At 46.5% G+C, this 21,240-nt stretch overlaps 1 protein-coding gene across 3 annotated transcripts in view; it reads right to left on the bottom strand.

The window, feature by feature from the left end:
• rempA (intraflagellar transport protein rempA) overlaps nucleotides 1-20,422 on the bottom strand; it is a 113,817-nt gene extending 93,395 nt beyond the window's left edge. Inside the window, exons 1-2 of one of the 3 annotated variants that reach the window (XM_075677725.1) lie at nucleotides 20,242-20,422; nucleotides 14,571-14,701 (exon numbers count right to left, since the gene is read on the bottom strand). The gene's annotated coding sequence lies outside the window, so the exon portion shown is untranslated. Of the gene's footprint in view, nucleotides 1-14,570; nucleotides 14,702-16,345; nucleotides 16,555-16,590; nucleotides 17,117-20,241 lie in introns of those variants that run through there. The other 2 variants (XM_075677726.1, XM_075677727.1) reach the window with 2 other exon arrangements.
• Nucleotides 20,423-21,240: the final 818 nt, after the last annotated feature.

Genomic DNA, 21,240 nt, shown 5'->3' on the forward strand with positions numbered 1-21,240 from the left:
CCTAGTCTCGAGCCATTAAGAGAGTACGAGAACAAATACTTAAGAACACTGCTGCGCGAAATCTTGATTATTTTGCACTTATTAATATTTAGGTTCATTGGCCCGTAACTACACCATGACGAAATACTATCTATAGGTTTGAGTGAAGAGGGGCGCAGTCATGTGGGCTAAATATAACAGAAGGCTGAGGCTAACAGGACCGGAAACTGAGCGAATTGTACAACAGGAAGAAGTTTTTATAGGCATTTTTTCGTTGTTTCATGTCGAATCGAAAATAATACGCCACGCGCAGCGCCTATAGGGGCGCCGCTGAAAGCCGCGCAGCGTGTTGGAACCGCAGGCGGGCCTCGCGCCGGAGACGGCAGTATGCGCGCGCGATTGGCCGCTTCTCCCAGATCCCTTCTGCGGTGCCGCGCGTGCGCAAGGAAATCGCACTGCACAACATGTGTCCGACTTAGCGGCTGTCTGGGACGGCATTGTCCCCTTACGCGCCAAGTGTTTGACGAGCATCAACAAGCGTGCCTACGAAACGGAGCGCATCGCCAGTATGCCGCTTTCATTATAACGCCCCGGGCGCTAATGACTTCATTTGTTGGCCCGCGAACCAACGTTCTTTGTGTGCACACTTGCTTTGTTTACATGCCCTGTGTTTTTATGGTAGGTTAATTGAGGTAGCGCCGTCGCGCTTGCGAATGGTTCGTACAGGTGCGGCCACTTGAGAAGCCAGCGGGGGTAAAGCTTGCGAACCAGCACGATGTGCTTGACAAAAATAGCACATATACGACTCCGGCAATAATTAAGGGTTCATTGTTCTTGCGCTTGCGTCTTACCACTGTCCGCAAAGCATGGATTTCACATGTTCCATCGTTAAACAACCAGAGCTCTTCGATGATTTCGTGGCAGCACGTGAGAGAGATATCGCAAGATGCCATAGCTGAACATTTGCCTCCCGGATCAGTCAAGAGCATATTGCTTTTATCTATTATGTTTTTTAGTGTCACCACCATTTTTACCCTCGCACACAAATGCAGAATTATACCGTATGTTGTATAGCCTGTCGTTGTGCCCCGAGTCTAAATAGAAGATGCAGCGATTTTTAATTAGTTAAAAGAGTACGTTGACACAATACTAAAAGTTTGAAAGCAAATGCAAAACATGGCATTAAATAATTCTTGTGAACCACGTGCTACACAGAAATCATTTAAAGCAGAGACAACTACAGCGAAGCCACATGAACATATATTGGCCTATTTAAGGCAAAAGAATAAAAAGAGAACAAGCGCTCGCTATCACAACTAGCAAGAAAAAAAACGTGAAGGTTTCAGAATTGACCACAACTCATGACACAGCTGGGGTAAAGTGAGCATGCATTAGTTGCAGACATCAGGGCTTCGAAGTTCAGGCGTTTCCCATTACCGCGAAGTGATATTAAGAGGCATTTCAAACGAGGTTGGATGCCCTGTCAAAAGCCTTTACTTAATGCTCACTGACGGCACGTTGTACAGTCAACATACAGACAGCTGAGGCGAGCGTACATCGAATTTTATACGCCGCAGGGCGAATTTTAGTGCCATCGATATGTACAGCAGCAGCCGATTCCGTGCAACGCACGAATGATCGCGTGAGGTTTTTTCGAAGGCGCCGTCATCTGATATTTAACACGGAGCCTTTTGTTCAAAGTGTCTAAACACAGTGAGCGATTCGCAGCTTCGCTCCGCATTCTCTGGCTTAGCATTTCGCATCTCTATTTTTTTTTTCAAAGGGAGGCATCACGTCGCATCAGTAACAACAACCTAACGTTGATCGTACCTTCTGGACTGTAGACGAGGTGACAAAGTTTATTATCCAAAAAAGAGGTGAGGCGTGCAGACAGGACACAAGAGTAGAGAAGTGGACAACACCAATGCCTCTACTCTACTCGTGTGTCCTGTCTGCACGCCTCACCTCTTTTTTGCATAATGAATCCTTACCAACTAGCTCAGCTTTCTGTCCTGCTAAGACCAAGTTTACACGACCCGCCTGGTTGGTTAATGCATATGGTGTTGGGCTGCTAAGCACTAGGTCGCGGGACAGAATCCCGACCACGGCGGCCGCATTTCGATGTGGGCGAAATGCGAAAACACCCGTGTACTTAGATTTAGGTGCACTTTAAAGAAAGCCGTGGTCCAAATTTCCGGAGTCCCCCACAAAGGCGTGCCTCCTAATCAGATCGTGGGTTTAGCAAGTAAAACACCATAATCTAATAATCTAATCTAATGTTGAATTCCAATGGTCGAACCAGATCAAGTTTTCCTGCTCTGTATCAAGCAATCCTGTTTCGATGGCAGAATGAGAGCGTGGGTTGTGTGTTCCAATGGCAGATTGGGAGCAGCCACCGATTTCGGATCGCCCTGCGGAGCAAAAATATTTGCTCCGCAGATTTGACCGGAAGTCCGCATGACGTATTTCCTTCACCCGCCTCTGCTTATACTGTCACTGTCGCCTGTTTCCGGTCGCAGGCAGCTATGGACGACATGGACGCTACGTTGCGCCGTGCGCTTTTGTTCCTGCTCCTGGATAGTGACGGCTCCGACCCAGACACTATAAGTTCCAACTCTAGGGATGATTCTTCCGACACGGAAGAAACGCACCGAACGCTGGGATTATCCAGATGGTGGTAGGGATGAAGCCTACCCGATCCACCTCTAGTATAGCGCCGTGTCACTCAATTTCCCGCCTGTACTAAGTGCCTACGCGAGAGCGCACGCATTGTATTCGCAGATTTGGCGAGAGCGATCTCAGTCGGAGCGACGCGCTCCGTTCGTGATCCGGCCGAGCGCTCGCGATCTGCCATTGAAATTCAACGTGTGTTTAAACGTGGAAGCGCTCACTAGAGCTGCAGCGACATCAAGCGAAAAATAAAACGCAGTGATCGCTCTAAAACAGCAGTAAAGAAAGCGCGATTGCATATTTTCTCCGTCGAACAGCCGCGATCCACCGCCACCGTCGCTCTTGCTCGCGAAGCAACACCGGAGACAAAGTGTGTGCCTGACGAGTTTTCGTACGTGTTAAAGCGCCCAACTACGCAACAGTTGCTTCAAGACATCGCTGAAGGCGGACAGAAGCGTTAAATTACGATCAAGAACGCGAACATCACAGCACCCTCCGTGGTTGCTCAGTGGCTATGGTGTTGGGCTGCTGAGCACGAGGTCGCGGGATCGAATCCTGGCCACGGCGGCCGCATTCCGATGGGGGCGAAATGCGAAAACACCCGTGTACTTAGATTTAGGTGCACGTTAAAGAACCCCAGGTGGTCTAAATTTCCGGAGTCCTCCACTACGGGGTGCCTAATAATCAGAAAGTGGTTTTGGCACGTAAAACCACATAATTAAAAAAAAAACATCACAGCATGCGCATAGGCGCTGACGGGAACAGTGGTCGCCCGAGCCTTGGCGACAGGCGACATTATCGGCGCTTTGCGCAAAGCGTATAGCCTGAAGAGCGTCGGAAAAAATATTGATCCGCAGCCCCATGAGCGAGAGACAGCTCAAATCTAAGAAAAAAAGGGAAAAAAAACGATAGAAGTGCTCAAAACACATCAATGACAAACTAGACGGTTGTCTGGGACGAACATCATCCTTTTTTTTTTCTAGCACCCAATAGAGTGTTATGACGAGTATGAGAAGTTAGGCTATGAACTCAGAAAATCAGCCTATCAGACATTGAGCACAAGTTCGCAGCATAGCATTAATGTAACTTTTCACAGCAACGCATGCCCAGTACAATTATGGGCTAAGACTGCTCAATGCACTTTGGGATGACCAATCAGAGCGCCACAAATATATAAGTACGCTTATTTAACAGGGATAGGCGGGCTAGTTGATGATCGATATTGGAATGCATCTTGTAACCGCGCAAATAACAAAGGACAAAGAAGGAAACACACAGGACCTTCTTTGTGCTTTGTTATTTGCGCGGTTACAAGATGCATTCCAATATAAGCATGCGCCATCCTCGGCTATGAGTTGTGCACTCTGGCCAATGGGCCGCGTTCCAACGCTTACTCGCGTGAGCTCGACAAGCGCACATAGATATAAATGAGAGCTAGCTGCACTCCTGTCGCAGGAATTACTTCTTACGCCGGCAGCTGCCACGGAGGTTGAGGTTTTGTGAATGGACTTACGCTTACTATTGGCGCAAGTACTGAAGTTCGTACTTGTGCCACCGCCTTTTTCGCCTTTTAAAAGGCGCCACACACGCCTTTTTTCTGACTAAAGCACTGGTCTTCGCAGCGGCGGGCATTGCAAGCTTGCTGATGTTACGAACAGTTTTAGCTTTGAAAATATGCTTTTTTCGTAAGATCTTTTTTTTTGTACGCCAAAATCGGTTTGTGAGTTAGCTTAGGGAATTCCACCCCAGGGTCCCTAATCACAAAAATGTTCTTACGCTGAAACTGTTCCTAAGAGCACGCGCCACTCAATCTTGATGTTGGACACATTAGAAAGATTTAGAATAGGGGCGCCAATAGCTTGGGCCCCAAAGTGCTTTGCAGGTGTTAGCGTTGGAGCACGCAGTACTGAAGAAATTTAGCATAGGGCTTTGCGTTAGCTGATAGTCCTTGTGCTGACAGTGCCACTTCGGCGTCAAAGAAAAGCTAATAGAAATAATTAAATAAAATATACCATTTTGTGATAAGAATAGTAATATTGACTTTCATGTTTTAGCGTTTAATTACAATTTGGAGGTTATTCTATTAGCAGCAAACAATTGCGCTTAATTTTGAGTAACCAAGAGTACGTGCCTTCACTAGCCAAGCTAAGCCGTGGTAGGCCTACGAGCCATGAAATCCACAATAAAATTCGTAATCAGTGGCGTCTAATGAATTAATCTTCATAACACACGCTAGTTGAGAGAATGCGATAACCGCAGTCACTTCTGCTAGCTTGCGAACTTCATGCGTTACCACGGATCGAACGCAGTTTGGTGCTATAGGTTAAAGCCTTCGCTTCGATGGGTGCCGCCATGTTCGTTTACGAAACTCTTTTGGGGCAGCTTTTCGGGCTCCCGCTAAGTCAGTGAAATAGCACGCCCGACGCAAAACCCAAACGCAGTTTGCGTCTCGCGCATGCGTAGTGGCTACGACGCTATTACATGAAAATGAACCCGTAAAATTACATTCCCTTTGCTTAACTCGAGCAGACGTTTCCGTCGTTAGCGTTTCGTTTTCATAACATTTGCTTTAACATTTGAGCAAGCATACATTTTCAAATAAGCGTAGGATCCACCGAAAGGTTTATAAACTTTTTTTTAATTTCTTTATAGACATACTGAGGTGTCCACGCAACACGTGCAAACATATTCAACAGGTAATCTGAAATTTGACGCGGAATGATTACGACAATATGTGAACGTAGCAAAATAAGACCCCGATCCACTCTAGGACTGGCCCGCATCGCAGTACCTGCCTCGGCGTGTACTAAAGACGCTGAAGGCGCACCGTACCTGTGTTAATCTGATGCCGGTACTGACTACTTTATTGTATACTGTGGAATTTCAAGATATTACATCGTTCGAATTTCGAAAACATTCTTACGTGCAATTAATGCAGAGAATTCGAGAGAAATGAAGTCTGTTGGCAATATTAAAGACTTTTTCAGTCGAACTATTATAAACTGGCAGTGGACCCAACAGTGGAGCCTATAATTTGAGAAATTTAGGAATGTATCGAAGTATATCTTAAAGTACAAATGGCGAGTGTCAGTCGTTTACAATTAGTTTTCTAGCATATCTTGCATCGGCATCCCAAATTCGGCGGAAGCCAAAGCATTCCAAATACCACCATGGCCAGACTGCATGCACTGCCGCTCCAGACCGGCCGTTGTATCACAACACAAGAGAGCTCGCATAAAGACCAGTTCAAGGTGAGGCACTGAGCTACGATGCAAGTAGAGAGAGAGGGGGGGGGGAATTAAGGAAAGGCAGGAAGGTTAACGAGGTGCAACTCTCCGGGTAGCAGACCCTGCACGGTCTGCTACCCTCGTAACAAGAATAGGGAGGCCTTCACCCATTGCTGCCGTTTTCTGCCTGCGTTGATTCTACCCCATTTCGGCGCGAATGAACCGTGTTTTTATGTCAGTGGCTCATGGTCTATCGGTAAGAAGAAGCAGTGGATAAATAAGGGGTAGAAATGGTGGGTAAAGGAGCATCCTCTGTCAAAAACAAAGAAATGCACGCGTGCGCCAGCTTGTAATCCGGGATTAGAAGGTCCAGCGTGACTTAGGCAAAGGCAGAGAGAAGGACAAAACGGCTCGTAAGGATTTACAAGTACCAGAAGGATAGCACCCACAGCCTTTGTCTAAACAAAAATGGGTCCCAAAAGGACTTCTTCTTGGGTAAGTTGGTGCTTAGATTTCCTAGGTATACTCTGTGGCGTAAAATACATTTCTTGAAAAGGGACAGAAGAAAGGAAGACAGTGAAGCTCCAACTGTCTTCCTTTCTTCTGTCCCTTTTCAAGAAATGTATTTTACGCCACAGAGCATACCTAGGAAATAAATGGGACCGTTGCGCTAATGATGACAGTTGACCCCTGGATGGTTTATGCTCTCCTCTTGTATTCGCCTTGCTCGAAAGCACTGAAGGAAACAGCGGTTCTCGCCCTTCTCAGCTTTCTCTATAGGGTATGCACTTAGACGGGCGTGATACTATATATACAGCGAGGACTGAGCAACACTCACAATGCTTGCGGGTTCTGCTGTTGCTTTATAAATGACGAGACACTGGCAAATTAGGCCACCGAAGGGCCTGCAATCTCAATCATCAAAAATGCACTATAGCAACTAAGGCATGTAATTACTTCTTTTTCGCCCTCGCCCCTTCCCATCTCATCCCTAGGCGACATAGGCGGCAATTAGTGTGCCCGAAAAGTAAAAGTAGAACGCACGGGACTTATATTATGCTATACTGGGGCGGCTATGACGTAAAGCTGTTTCAAACTTTTCTATTCCAATTCTGCAATCAGCCCTCCGCAACGGCCCAAAAACATTTTCGGACCACCCCCACTTCGCCTGTCTGTCACGCGACGTCACGAAAACCGCGATAGCTCCCCATATGATATGACATGTACACACTGATTATCCATGATTGGGCCGAAGAAAAAAAGGAGTTATTTCTCATTCGACGCCTTCTCGCCATTAGCCCTGAGCTATTGGTCAAAAGTTTTCGGACTGCACCTACTTCGCCTGCCTGTCACGCGACGTCACAAAACCGCGAAAACTCACCGCGTCAAAGTGACGTGTACGCGTTAAAGATGCATTAATATGCCGAACAAAACAGTTTTTCTTTTTCAATAGCCTGGCGCATGCCTCGTTCCGAAAGGTATAGAAGGTGTGTGCCATCCAATCGCTCTGGCACTGGCAAGTCTGAGCTGTCGGGGAGCATGAAATATTTCTGTACAATAAAAAAATTTCCGTTGCAGTATAACGTTATCGAGCCCAGTCGGCACATATACAACATTGCTCTGCCAACTCTTCTTTGCTGAGGATCCGTTTTAGCGTCATTTTCAACCTTCCGTTGCACGACGCCGCGATTTCCGACCAGCCACTGCGAGCTAAGTCAGGGGAAGCGGACCAATCGCAGGCGTTGGCACCAGGCTCCTCATCCAGTTATCTACTTTCACTGTGCTGACTCAGCCCCATTGAAACCCTCTTCACCTGAGCGTGATCCTCGCTTCGTGTCAGCAAATTACATAAGGAAAACCGCTGAATGTAGGCAATGCTATTCGCTTTTAAAGCCAAAAAAAAAAGAACAAGTGGCCTCCTCTAAAAAAGAAGCGCATTTGATTGGGGATTTTCAAAGAACGGCGGCAGGATACCGCCCGATGCTCGCGTCAGTGGTTACGTAAATTTGACGTCGGGAGAGTAGAATAAAAAGATATTGGAATAGTTTTACGTTATAGGGCCCATGGTCGCACGATGAACACGTTCCAACCTTGCTCATTTCTCGATCCTTAAGAAGCAACTCGTATACGGGTCATCCTGCGTTCGTGCAACACAAGTTCAGAGCAGCTTCTGTCGCTCGAGTTGCAAGCGAGCTGCGCGCCTTTTCCCGCTCCATACAGTCACGAATGCAAGGCCTCTGGATAGAATCTGGTACCGAATCTAGCTGGCCAGGCGTATGCCTGGCTTTCGCGACAGGGAGAACCGCACATCCTCGCGACTTATTTACTCGGTGCATAAGTTATGCCTTTGGGGCCTGAAGAACTCTGCACCGCGCCCGCACAGAGCCACACGCACGTTTGATTGGCTCAGGAGATAGCGGCGTGCGCTCTTCCTGGACCGAAGCGTAGGACCGGTGTAGCATTTAGTATTAAGCTTGACCCGGTGTTTCTACGCGGGAATTTAGTTAGTCCCCGCTTTGAAAGAGGGCTTCAACGTAGTCTTGCCGGGCCCTCCGCGTTCTAGTGCACGCAATGATGGCAGCTGCACAGCCCGTATATACGCAGGCGATAGGCGTGTAGCGTGGCCACGAAAACTTTTTCCCGAATCCCCACGTATTCATGAGATGACAGAAAACTAGCCGTAACCTAGGATGCACTGTGGGAAAGCCTAATAACGCAAAGACGTCGCTGTCAAAGGGCTTACGCTGGACAGCATTCTTCGAACGGGCTGTATATACTGGTGCTGCGATCGGAAATTTTTTAACCGATAAATCGGCGCGCACGAAGCGATCCATGAACATTTTCTGGCTAAGCAGTGCGACGCGGAAGGTCTAAACATGTATAAATAGTCTGAGTAACACGAAGGCATGTAAGAAAAAAACCACGAATATACTTATATATAATAATAATAATAATAATAATAATAATAATAATAATAATAATATTTGGGGTTTTACGTGCCAAAACCACTTTCTGATTATGAGGCACGCCGTAGTGGAGGACTCCGGAAATTTTTGACCACCTGGGGTTCTTTAACGTGCACCTAAATCTAAGCACACGGGTGTTTTCGCATTCCGCCCCCATCGAAATGCGGCCGCCGTGGCCGGGATTCGATCCCGCGACCTCGTGCTCAGCAGCCCAACACCATAGCCACTGAGCACCCACGGCGGGTTACTTCTATATATATATATATATATATATATATATATATATATATATATATATGAATGGCGCATTTTGTATACGCGCTTGAAATGTCATGCAAGGTCGCCGCGGCAAAGTGAAACGAACGTTCGAAATTATACGCACGCACGGTGGTTCTGGCACACGCTGAGGCTAAAAACCGTTTAATTTTGCACAGCCCCTGTGAGCCGAGCGGTGTGAGAAGTACGCACCACCGGAGTGCATGGTCGCGAAAGCTGCAGGAGGGAAGAAGCGCGCGGTGAGCTTATCCGAAGCAGGCGCAGTCGGCCCTTTCTGTCGGAGGGGCGGGGCTGTCTCCTTCCTCGAGAGCCCGAGTTCCGCTATGTCTCCTTCTCTTGGCAGACACATTTTTTTTTTTAGTTTAGATATCTTCTACATTTCGCGCATATCAGCTTTAGAACAAAGAGCGCCGTGGGGTATGCCGCTTGTCGCGCTCTTCGAGGGGTACCGAGACGAGGTGGCGGGTTTAGTGCCCGACATCATTCATATGTGCGAATGAAAGACGTCAACTATTTATTTATTTATTTGCACAAATATATCTCGCACGCTCCCACCATAACACTGCGTATTAAGGGAAGAGAACTTATCAAAGTGAGGGATTCCACGTCATACAATATTTATTGGCGTGACATAGATGTGAAGAACAATATTGTAAGGGTAGGTCGCACGTATGAAAGATTAAAAATCCTAAATTAAGGTCAAATTTGCACGAATATGAACCATAAGCATCACGTTATACAAATACATCAAACTGACAGATACTGTCTACGGATAGAATACATGTCTCGTTAAATATGAATACTGGTTAAGAAAACCGGGCTGTGCATTCCCGAAAGGCTGTGCCATCGGGAATGCTGAGAAAGTATTCAGCAAGATCGTTCTGGAACATCGTGGCACGAGGCAGTGCTGATGAGCTGAATGTGCGTCCGTGGCAGAAAATAGGCTGAGGTGATTCTGGAGGTGGCGTGAGATGGGATATGGTTTAGCGAGGAGCGACGGCATGTAGGCGGATCACCATCATGATCATCATCACCATCATCAGCCTATTTTATGTCCACTGCAGGACGAAGGCCTCTCCGTGCGATCTCCATTTACCCCTGTCTTGCGCCAACCGATTCCAATTAGCGCCCGCGAAATTTCTAATTTCATAAATCCACCTAGTCTTCTGCCGTCCTTCACTGCGTTTTCCTTCTCTTGGTACCCATTCTCTAACCCTAATGGTCCAACGGTTATCAAACCTGCGCATATCAAACCTGACCTGCCCAGCTCCATCTTTTTCTCTTAATGGCCATTAGAATATCGGCTATACGCGTTTGCCCTTTGATCCAAACCGCTCTCTTTCTGACTCTTAATGTTATGCCTAGCATTCTTCGCTCCATCGCTCTTCGCGCGGTCCTTAACTTGGTCTCAAGCTTCTTTGTCAATCTCCAAGGCTATGCCCCGTATGTCATCACCGGTAAGATCCACTGATTGTACGCCTTCCTTTTCAATGATAATGATGAGCTTCCAGTCAGGAGCTGACAATGTCTTGCAGTAGAAGGCAAGTTGGGCTAGTTGGTGGAAGTTCATCTTACAAAACTGTGGTTACTGCGCTAAGACACACGGACAACACAAGCAGAAATGGACAGGACGCGTGCAGACTCACAACTGAATTTTATTGGGTGAAAGATGACATATATATGTAATGATCAAAATGATGTCATCATGCTGATGGGACATCCAAAATCGCTGCTCGTTTGTGTGCACAGGTCCTAAGAAAGGTTTAAATGATTCCTTGCCATAGCCCTTTTGTTTTCCGTGTAAGCCACAGGTCGCAGTTTATTCTTTGCACGTGCGGTGTTGTTTATGAATTACCTTGCTCCTGCGACTTTGTTTATGTCAGTCAGACCGGACGCTGTATTAATATCCGTCTAAAAGAACATTTTGAGAATAATTCATCTGACGAGCATTCCCACGTAGCAAAACATTGCAGGGATTGTGAAAAAGAGACAAAGAAGGCGCGCCTTTCGCTAGTAGCAAAAACGAAAATTTTATTCCGTCATAGGGATCGTCAAACACGGGAGCTGTTCGAGGCATATGTTATAAAGAAGAAAGCGCCTCTATGTGCTAGCGATATCTCCATTGTGCTCGCTGATTGTGAGGTGCAATTTCTGGACACAAGATTGTGACGGCAATGATTGTGGATGGCCTATCACCATAATGACGTCATTCTGATCATTGTATATATATATATATATATATATATATATAGTCATATCATAAGAAGCCAACAAACACTGACACCAAGGACAACACAGGCGAAATTACTTGTGCTTAATAAATGAAACAAAGGAACGATAAATTAATGGAAATTAAAGTGGATGAAAAAACAACATGCCGCAAGTGGGAACCGAACCCACAACCTTCGCATTTCGCGCGCGATGCTCTACGAATTCAGCTACCGCGGCGCTGTTTTCCCATCCACTTTCTTGGGTATTTATGTGTCCTAGTAGAACCCTGGGAGTGTTAGCCAGCGCCACCACACACAGACCTTAGCGGCGGACGTGGAACGTCCCTGCCGCATTCGTCCGCAGTGTTCCTGAATAGAACAATATCATCGGCAAATCGAAGCTAGGTTGCTGAGATATTCGCCGTACATCCTTACTCCTAAGCCTTTCCAGTTTAAAAGTTTGAATACTTATTCCAAACCCACAGTGAATAGCATTGGAGAGATTGTGTCTCCCTGTCTGACCCCTTTATTAATAGGTATCTTCCTGCTTTTCTTGTGTAGAATTAAGGTAGTTGTAGAATCTCTGTAGATATTTTCCAAGGTATTTACGTAAGCGTTCTGTACTCCTTGCTTACGTAATGTCTCTATGACTGCTGGTATCTCTACGGAGTCAAATACCTTTCCGTAATCTATGAAACCCATATAGAGAGGCTTATTGTACTCTGCGGATTTCTCGATTACTTGATTAATTTCATGGATGGGATCCATTGTACAGTATCCCTTCCTGAAGCCAGCCTGTTCCCTTGGTTGACTAAAGTCCCGTGTTGCCCTTATTCTATTGGATATCATTTTGGCGAATATTTTATATAGTACAGGGAGTAAGCTAATGGGCCTATCATTTTTCCATTCTTTAACGTCTCTCTTTTTGTGGATCAGTGTAATGCTTGCATTCTTCCACTTTTCTGGGACCCTTACATTCGATAGACACTTCGTATAAAGAGACCCCAGTTTTCCAAGCATTTGCCCCCCCCCCCCCCATCTTTGATTATATCGACTATTATTCCATCGCCTCTTGCCGCTTTTCCTCGTTTCATGTCTTGTTAAGGCCCTTCTCACCTCAGCGCTCGTTATAGGAGCAGTTTCTGTATCCTGTTCATTACTGTTTCTAATTGAGGTATCCTGACTCCTATGGGTACTTTACAGGTCAATATAGAATTATTCCCCTGCTTTTATTATACCTTCGAGATTGCTGATGATATTATCCTGCTTATCTTTCAGTGCATACATCTTGGTTTGTTCTATGCCAAGTTTCTTTCTCACTGATTTCGGGCTGTGTCCAATTTCAACGGCTTCTTCAGTCTTTCTCACGTTATAGTTTCGAATATCACTTATTTCCGCCTTGTTGATCAGTTGTGACAGTTCCGCGAATTCTATCTTATCTCTTGAAATGGACACTTTCATTCTTTGTCGTTTCTTTATTAGGTCCTTTGTTACTTGGGAGAGCTTGCCTACTGGTTGCCTTGGTGCCTTGCCTCCCACTTCAAATGCTGCCTCTGAAGCCAGCGTAGTTACGGTTTCATTCATTACCTCTCTTCCATCGTCATCACTCTGCTCTAAGGCTGTATATTTGTTTGCTAGTACCAGCCTGAATTTGTCTGCTTTTACCCTTACTGCCTCTAAGTTTATCTATTGCTTCTTGACCAAGTTTGCTCTTTCTCTCTTCAAATTGAGGTGAATCCTATAGCCCTCACTAACCTATTATCACTGCACTTTACCCTACCTATCACTTCTATATCCTGCACTATGCTGGGATAGGCACAAAGTACGAAATCAATTTGATTCCTTGTTTCACCATTAGGGCTTTTCCAGGTCCACTTTCTCTTGCTACGCTTCCTGAAAAAGGTGTCCATTATTCTCAAATTTTGCCTTCCTGCGTATTCTACCAGCATCTCTCCTCTAGCGTTCATAAAATCGACGCCCTAATTGCCAATTGCTTGTTCACCAGCCTGCTTTTTCCCCACTTTTGCATTGAAGTCGCCCATAACTACCGTATACTGGGTTTGCACTTTTCTCATCGCTAATTCCACATCTTCATATAACTGATCTACTTCCTCATCATCATGACTGGATGTTGGAGCGTAGGCTTGTACTACCTTTAATCGATACCTTTTATTAAGTTTGATTACGACTACAGCTACCCTCTCATTAATGCTGTAGAATTCGTCAATGTTGTCCGCTATGTCCTTATGGATTAGGAATCCTACCCCGTATTGCTTCTTATCTAGGAGACCTCTATAGCAGAGGACATGTCCGTTATTCAGCAATGTATAAGCCTCACCAGTTCTTCTAATCTCACTAAGGCCGATGATATCCCAAACAATGTCTGATAATTCCTCAGAGAGTCCTGCTAAGCTAGCCTGACTCGAGAGGGTTCGGGTGTTAAACGTTGCAAGGGTCAGTTTCCATTGGCGGCCTGTCCGGTTCCAGAGATTCTAGCACCCTCTGCTGCGTTACAGGTCTGACTGCCGCCTTGGTCAGCTGCTCCGCAGCTGCTGGGGACTGAGGGCCATTGGGTAATTGAGTTAGCCATTTGGGAGGGGGTGGCCGAATACTGCACCAGGGAGGCCATTTCCTGATCTGGTGAGGGAGTGTCTTGTTGAAGCTTTGTGGGCCTTCTTAATTTGGTTGTACCTGGATTAGCATATCCCCACTCGCTCTCGGCATCTTTCGCCAGTGACAGGCATCACTCCACGCCTGCAGAAGTTGTGCACGGTAGGAGCTGAACTTCAGGCTCGCCACCATATACATATTTAAAAAAAAACTTATAGCGGGATTCGAACTTCCGACTATGGAAAACCGAGCACTCGCCATAGCTCAGTCAGATAATCCTGCCGGCGGGGAGGCTACCTTATCGCCGACAAGTGCAGCCCCGAGGGCCCTACATGCTTAAAAACTTATTTAATTTGTCCGCGATAGAAGTGTTTTCCTGATCGCGATGGGTAACTCAATATACAAGGATTTCTAAACGGTTCCGGCCTCGAAGTGCCGGAGTCGCACGTGTGCAGGCGACACAGCGGAGTATTTCTCAATGGTCGCGACATTGTGGTTTCGGAGTCACCCGTACGCATGCGGCCATGAGCGCGGCTAGATATACGATACATTTTCGGCGAACTTGAACAATACTTAAATGAAGTGTGGAAAAAAAGAGAAAATGAGAAGAAATAAAAACTTTCAGTACTTACCGGGAATTTACTAGTAGCGTGTTCAAGGCTGTACACCAAACAGCTCACGTTCTCGGCTGCCTGTCTCACACATCGGAGAAGTTATTCCTGACGAGGTGGAACTGATACGGTACAGTACGGTGCTGCTATTTCTGAAAAATAAACACCACGCAAGTATGTCAAGCGGGTAACTTACTCAAGGCGTGCAGAAGCAGAGCCGCGTTAATTAAAGCGCACCGCAGGGTCCAGGAGACACTACGGAAGAGGTCGACCGTCAAATCAACACTTCTGTGTCCGCCACGTTAGCTTTGCGGCTATGGCATTGCTAGAGGTCGTGGATTTGATCCCAATCACGGCCGCCGCATTTCGACGGGGGCGAAATAGAAAGCGCACGTGCACTTAGATTTTGGGAAACGTTAAAGAACATCATGCTGTCAAAATTAATCCGGAGTCCGCCACTACGGCTTGACTCAAAGTCCGAGTGTGGTTTTGGAACGCACCAGCCCCATAATCCAATTCAAGCTTAATACTTCTGCCACAATACGATGTGCCATGTGAGGAAGTGGCAACGCCCAGCCCTCTCAGAAGTTATAAAGTATGGTGCACAACAACGCCTCAAGCAAACACCTCTCCCTGTGGGTTCTGTGTGCTACGCAGACAAACAACAGTGATGCACGCAAGGTAACGCTTAACATCAACTCACCACTCTCATGTTAGCCTAAACGTGGAAGAAATTACGCTGTAGCCATTAATAGCCATAGATAGCCATAGACCGTTAATTATCGTCAATGAAAGCATCCAGCAGGAAAGCTTCGCTTACATCGATTCCCACAGTGCGTGGGATCCGCATGATTTTTAGTCGTAAATTTTCCGTTATTTCCTTGTGTCGACCTGGCTTTCTGCCCGCATAGCAATAATTTTAGCATCCCGTGACGGTTATGGTTTAAGTAAGCTTGAAACGAGAGAACTCACACACCGTTCTCCTAAATGTTTGGACATGTGTCGTAATTACCCAAATCTATTAATGTTTCACAACCAGGTCAGTATTCTTTGAAAGCACAAATGAGAACGCCAGTAATTAGAATTTGAAGAAAATAGGAAGCGCGGTACTCGTGAGAAATGCGCCCGTTCCGTGATAATATGCTGGTTCTAACAGTTAGCTTTGTAAACTATAACAAAACAATATAATAATATAATGTATAATACATTAATGGCTGATAATGTCAGACACTTTTGCCGCCAAAGCAGCTCGAGCAGGTGATCCCCGTGGCATAAGCTAAAACTGGATTCTTTTCTTTTTTTAGAATCTACAGTAAAGTCGATCGCTTAGGCTAGAGCACTTAGCATGGAATGACCGAAATAACGACGTTGATGAGGAGACGTAAGTCGCACTGGTTAAATTTAGTGGCATAATGCAGAATGGCCTACATATACATTTACGGCGGTGCATATACAAAGAGCGTCCGTGAAACGTTGAGAAAAATGGCCTCCACTTCCGTGTCATTAAGTGGTGACAAATTCAATAGATTCGTAAACATACTTTATTTACCGCTACTCCCGCCTGGTGTTAGCCGGCGAATATATATATATATATATATATATATATATATATATATATATATATATATATATATATATATATATATATATATATATATATATAACTTCAAATGGTCAATGCGCAGAGAAAAATTGTTTGATTATAAAGCACATTGAACGATTCATTGGCAACGTAATCGATCAAGCTCACGACCGTAGAAGACACACTTTCTTCTCTTTTATCGATTGATACGCACATCTCAACGCTGCAGCTGCTGGACTGTCGATGCCGCCGCGATGGAGGGCTCTGGATTCATTAACCCGGAGCCCCGGCGATCGACCGCTTGGAGCTGCTTAGCACGCGCCGGAATAGCAGAACATTGGCGCTTTTGCAATTTGCTGTTTTCGTCGCTCTATCTCCGCCCTCTCTCTCCCGTGTGCGCCTTTGCGACACTTGGAAAAAAAATCTAGGTCATACGGCCACGGCGACAGGGAATCTCACCCGAGATTTGGCGTTCAACACCAGAATGGCGGGGACAGGGCTGGTTATAGTAGGCGCTGCTGAATGCACTGTATGGTGTGAAGGCGCACCTGTACCGAAGCAGCGGGGGCTGTAGCTAACGGTTAACGGCTCCCGAACGCGAAGGGGGCGAACAAAAGCCACCGTCGTGGCATCCTGGAATGTTCCCGAGAAAGGCTCCGGCTAACAATGGCCGGGTGTACCAGAGTCCCGTCGAGAGAGGAGTGCAGCTGCCCTCCGAGATCCTTGCTACGAGACGGGCGTACTTTATAGTCACGACACAAAGCGCTGCGTGGCGGTGCCGATCGAAAAAAGCAGAAAACAAAAGGGAAGCCGTCTCCGAAACGACACAGCGCCACGAAATCGATCTCGGTTAAATAACAAAGCGCGCCGCGCTGATGGCGCAGTCGTGTGCGACCGACGGTTTAAAACCCTCCGACAACAAACGACGGAGAAACGTTCGCCTCCAGAGCACGCGAAGCACGGAGCGAGCGAGCACAAATCGGCGCTCGGCCAATGCACGCGGCCAGGTGACGAAAGCCGCGCTGGAATGAAGCGCATTAGTCATCGCGATGAGAAGTGCTCACGCCAGTGTACGACCGCGTCGCGTGGCAGCCTTGTGTGGAGAACAAAAGCAGCAACAGAAAGAAGCGGGCGCTACGTGACTGTGTGTCGGCGCGCTCGTAACGCACTCTCCTTGAAAATCGGCAGGAGGGCCTCGACGGGCGTGCTGAGAACAATGAGCGTCTCGCACGTCGTACGCCTTCGTTGATCCTTGAAGCGGCGCGCGCCGATCGCGGTCACTGCTCCGACACCGCTCCTGCGACGCGTTATTCGCGAAAGCATTCGCGAAATGTACTACATACGGCCAGAAGCAACCGGCCCGTTCCAAGTCGCTTGGTTTGCGGACGTCGCAGCACACTGCGCCTCTGTCGAACTTGCAACAGCTGTATACAAAGGGCCGTGTGTGGGCCCATGCCGGGGGGAAACGTTCGGATACATTTCAAGGGCTTCTTGGCGTCTCTCTTGCTCGAGCAACGGTGATTTCGGCCGCACCTCGTGCTGCTGCCACAAGCGGCGGGCGATCGTCGCGCAGCGACCTCACCCAGCGCGCGCTCCTCGTCGGCTCCAACTCCAGGCCGCGAACCAGGCTGCACGCAGCGTTCTGGCGTCGTCCGCAAATCACGCGTCCACGCAACCGAGGTCTTTTACGCGTCCCCAGGAACTCGAACCCTTGTAGAGCGGCACGCGCTGGTCATTCGCCGTCAGCGAGTCTTCATCCACGCAACGGCAATGAGGCAGTCGACTCCAACTCGCTGTATGATTCCTTCGCTGGGCAAAACAAAAGCGCGCGTTGCTGCGTAAAGGGTAAATGTCAGGGGATCTGCAAAAACGCGAGGACGTTTCGTCAGAACAGGCATATAATAAAAACAGCCCTTGGTGATGATAACCTGCGTAAATTCCTTTTTTTTTTCCTAAGTGCTGTCCCCGCTACCGCCTTAATTTCCGACTTGGTATGCCAACGAATGCTTGGCTCGCTAATAATTCGAAAGCCTTCCACAAGGAAGTTCAGAGGTTCCGCCACATTCCCTCCCTGTTTATTGAGTTTTACGACACAACGAAGCCACCGCTAGAAAGCTTGCGAAATAAAACGAGGAGCTCGCTCGAGCGAACAAGAACGTAACTAAGCAGGTTCCTCAACTTCAGAGGCACTGCTCCCGTACGAACAGTGTTGACATATAAAATGTGTAGTCCCCACGGACCACAGGCTGGGAACTGCGAGCCGAGTCTCGAGCATGTCGCAGTAAAAAAAATGGCGGTCCAGTACGTAAGCATCTCTAAAATTGAAGTTCACAAGTTGTCTTTGATACACGAGGGCGGTACGATCGTTTTGACGCGTTTCTGTTTGGCGAAGATGAAAGCCGATTTCACAGCAAAGGCAAGAAAGGCACTGCTGGCAATAAATTCTACTGGTATCAAAAATGACAATGTCACGCTCCTCTACATTAACTACCCGTTATGCTCTGAATACGAATGCTGGCGCTCAAAAGGAAAAAAAAAGAAATGACATTTACTATTGGTTGACAACTTAGTGACTAAGACGAGAGAACAGCAACATAGTCTCGTGTTCCATAGATCTTGGTTCAGCGATCCAGCTTTACATTCACCTGAATACCTTTCTCGCATGAGCAGCGACTACTCGAGAGCTTGTGGCTTAATACACCATTCAATAGAGATACTTCTAGGAATCTTTCTAGTCGCATTGATCCGCGATTCTTTTTAATATTGGTGGATTGTTAAAACACTATTATGACATAGTAACCTTTCTAATTCTAAGCACTCATCGCTTCCATGGCATAAGCCATGTTTGAGACATGGCTTATGCCATGTCTAATCACGATAAACTTTTAGCTAATCACGATAAACTGTGTGCCTTAACAAGCTATTCATTTGAGTATCTTCGCCGATCAACGAACCCTACTGATGTATCAATAATATATCATCAGTGTAGATTGAAACGCGAACAAGAAAAAAACTGATCAGAAGGCCTATTTTAAGGTAATGCGACGGGCAATATGTCTCCATTCGGTTCTAATTACGGTGTGTATCTGTACACGCACACGCGTGATGAAAAGCTTGTGGACTTGCAGGAGTTCTGCGGGAAAACAAAAACGAATTTCTTGGCAACTTGTGCTGACAATCTGAGTCTGACGAATGTACTGCAATATGTGTAACGCTAAGTGGGAACTGAAGTCTTCAGTTTCAGGTTGCGTAGCTGACTTTAGAGGAAATATGGTTTTGTCACACAACGCCTGGTCCGCATACCTTTGATCAAGGACGTACACTTTGATTGCCTGAATTATGCCACTGTTACAAATGTCAGTCAAACTTGGAAACGCAACAACCGATTCTAATTTTTGACTTGTTCGCATTTAAATTAAGGCTTAATTATAATACGTTTAATACATATTAGCATACAATTGGTCTTATCACGGGGCGTTTTTCGCAGTTAACTGCAAAGCTCTTTAGCTCAAGTTTCGCGGGAGATGGCATATTTTTCTTCTTCTAATACGAAAACTATCATTGGACCTGTTTATCAATCGCATTCGTCGTCTTCAGTGACATCAGCAGTGAACTTGACTTCATACTTGCAACTCATGAAGACACATATACCTATTGTTGGAACCGTTAATATAGACATTACTAACGTGCCGACAATTCCTGTGCAGAATACTCAAGCCCAGCTTTCTAGCTTAAGTACTGAAAGTGCTTTCACAGCTTCGATTTGGGACCACTTCTATGCTCGACATGTTGTCTACCATTTGTTTCAAGCCCACTCCATGAAGAACCAATGTTATCTCCGCGTACACTGCAGGAATTATTCATCTCAATTTCACCGTATATAATCACTAATCACCTATTCATCAATGATGATGAATAGATACTCTTTTCATTTGAAAGAGAAAAAAAAGTGACGACCACTCCCTTCTGTGAAGAGGCAGCGAAAGCTGACGACAGTCAAAGCTCTGAAACGAAAAGCAAAGTGCTTTCTCTGCCATTCCACATTCACAGAGTCGAATGGTTGTCTTTTTTTACGTTGCGAGTCGGGCATCGTAGCTCGTTCGGACGTACCCGGGCTCAGGATTGTCGCCTTCGTTCAGCATCGCGGGAACGTTCTTCGTCGGTGGTCGTTTCGCGCCGCCACCGTTTACATTCTCGTTGCTGTTCCCTCCGGCGATCCTCGCACGCACGTTGTTCTACGGGTGTACGGTGCCCCAACGATAACGCAGCTGTTTTTAGCGCCGATACCTCTTCTGCTTATACACTGCGATAACCTCGACGTCACGCTATTTTTCACGGCGAGCGTTCTCATCTGTTCCGCATTTTGACATCCGCGCCGCTGCACTGCACCCGTACGTGATCACACATAAAGCAAACAACGAAACCCATTGTGTATGGGTTTGTTAGAAATCGCTAAGTCCGTTTCTGTTGCCGGACGCCAAGAAAACTACGGAAGGTTAGTCATATACAGCTTTCGCTCTAATATTATCCCGATCAAACGCAGAACGTGTGAATTGAAGCTTTCATTAAGTGGTTAATTAAGCGCTATAAACTAAATGTCATGTGTGCAAGTTTCTTTAAAGTGATCCCATATGCAAAGTGTAATGCCATGGAACGTTTATGTTTATGCACCGCACAGATTACGACTTTAACACCAGGCAATGCTTGTATATGTACTACACCGTTCACAAGTTGTGCCTAAATGCAAACAACAGTCCAAGAGAATGTACGCTGCGAGATGTCTAAGCAGTGTTGCCAGAATGAAGGCCATCTTCGCTACTTTTCGGCGTAGCAATGAGGGCAGGTGTATGCAAAGAGAAATACCGCGCGAAAGGCAGTGCTAAGGTTGACCATTATTCGCACAGTTTCGTTCTTGCGCCTTTGTAGAAACCCTCGTACACGCACGTGTGCCGCTGTCACGATGAGTGAAGACCGGGAAGGCTTAGAAAGCTTCGCTTTGAGAAAAAATTCTTTATTTCATGTCCCATACTGACCGGACAAGCGCATCGTAACGGCCTTCGAGCAGTACAGTTTTAAGTATTTTCTCGAAAACGATACTCTTGCATCTCC

Source organism: Dermacentor variabilis, unplaced genomic scaffold (assembly GCF_050947875.1).
Source record: "Dermacentor variabilis isolate Ectoservices unplaced genomic scaffold, ASM5094787v1 scaffold_13, whole genome shotgun sequence".
In the NCBI taxonomy this organism is placed as follows: Eukaryota; Metazoa; Arthropoda; class Arachnida; order Ixodida; family Ixodidae; genus Dermacentor; species Dermacentor variabilis.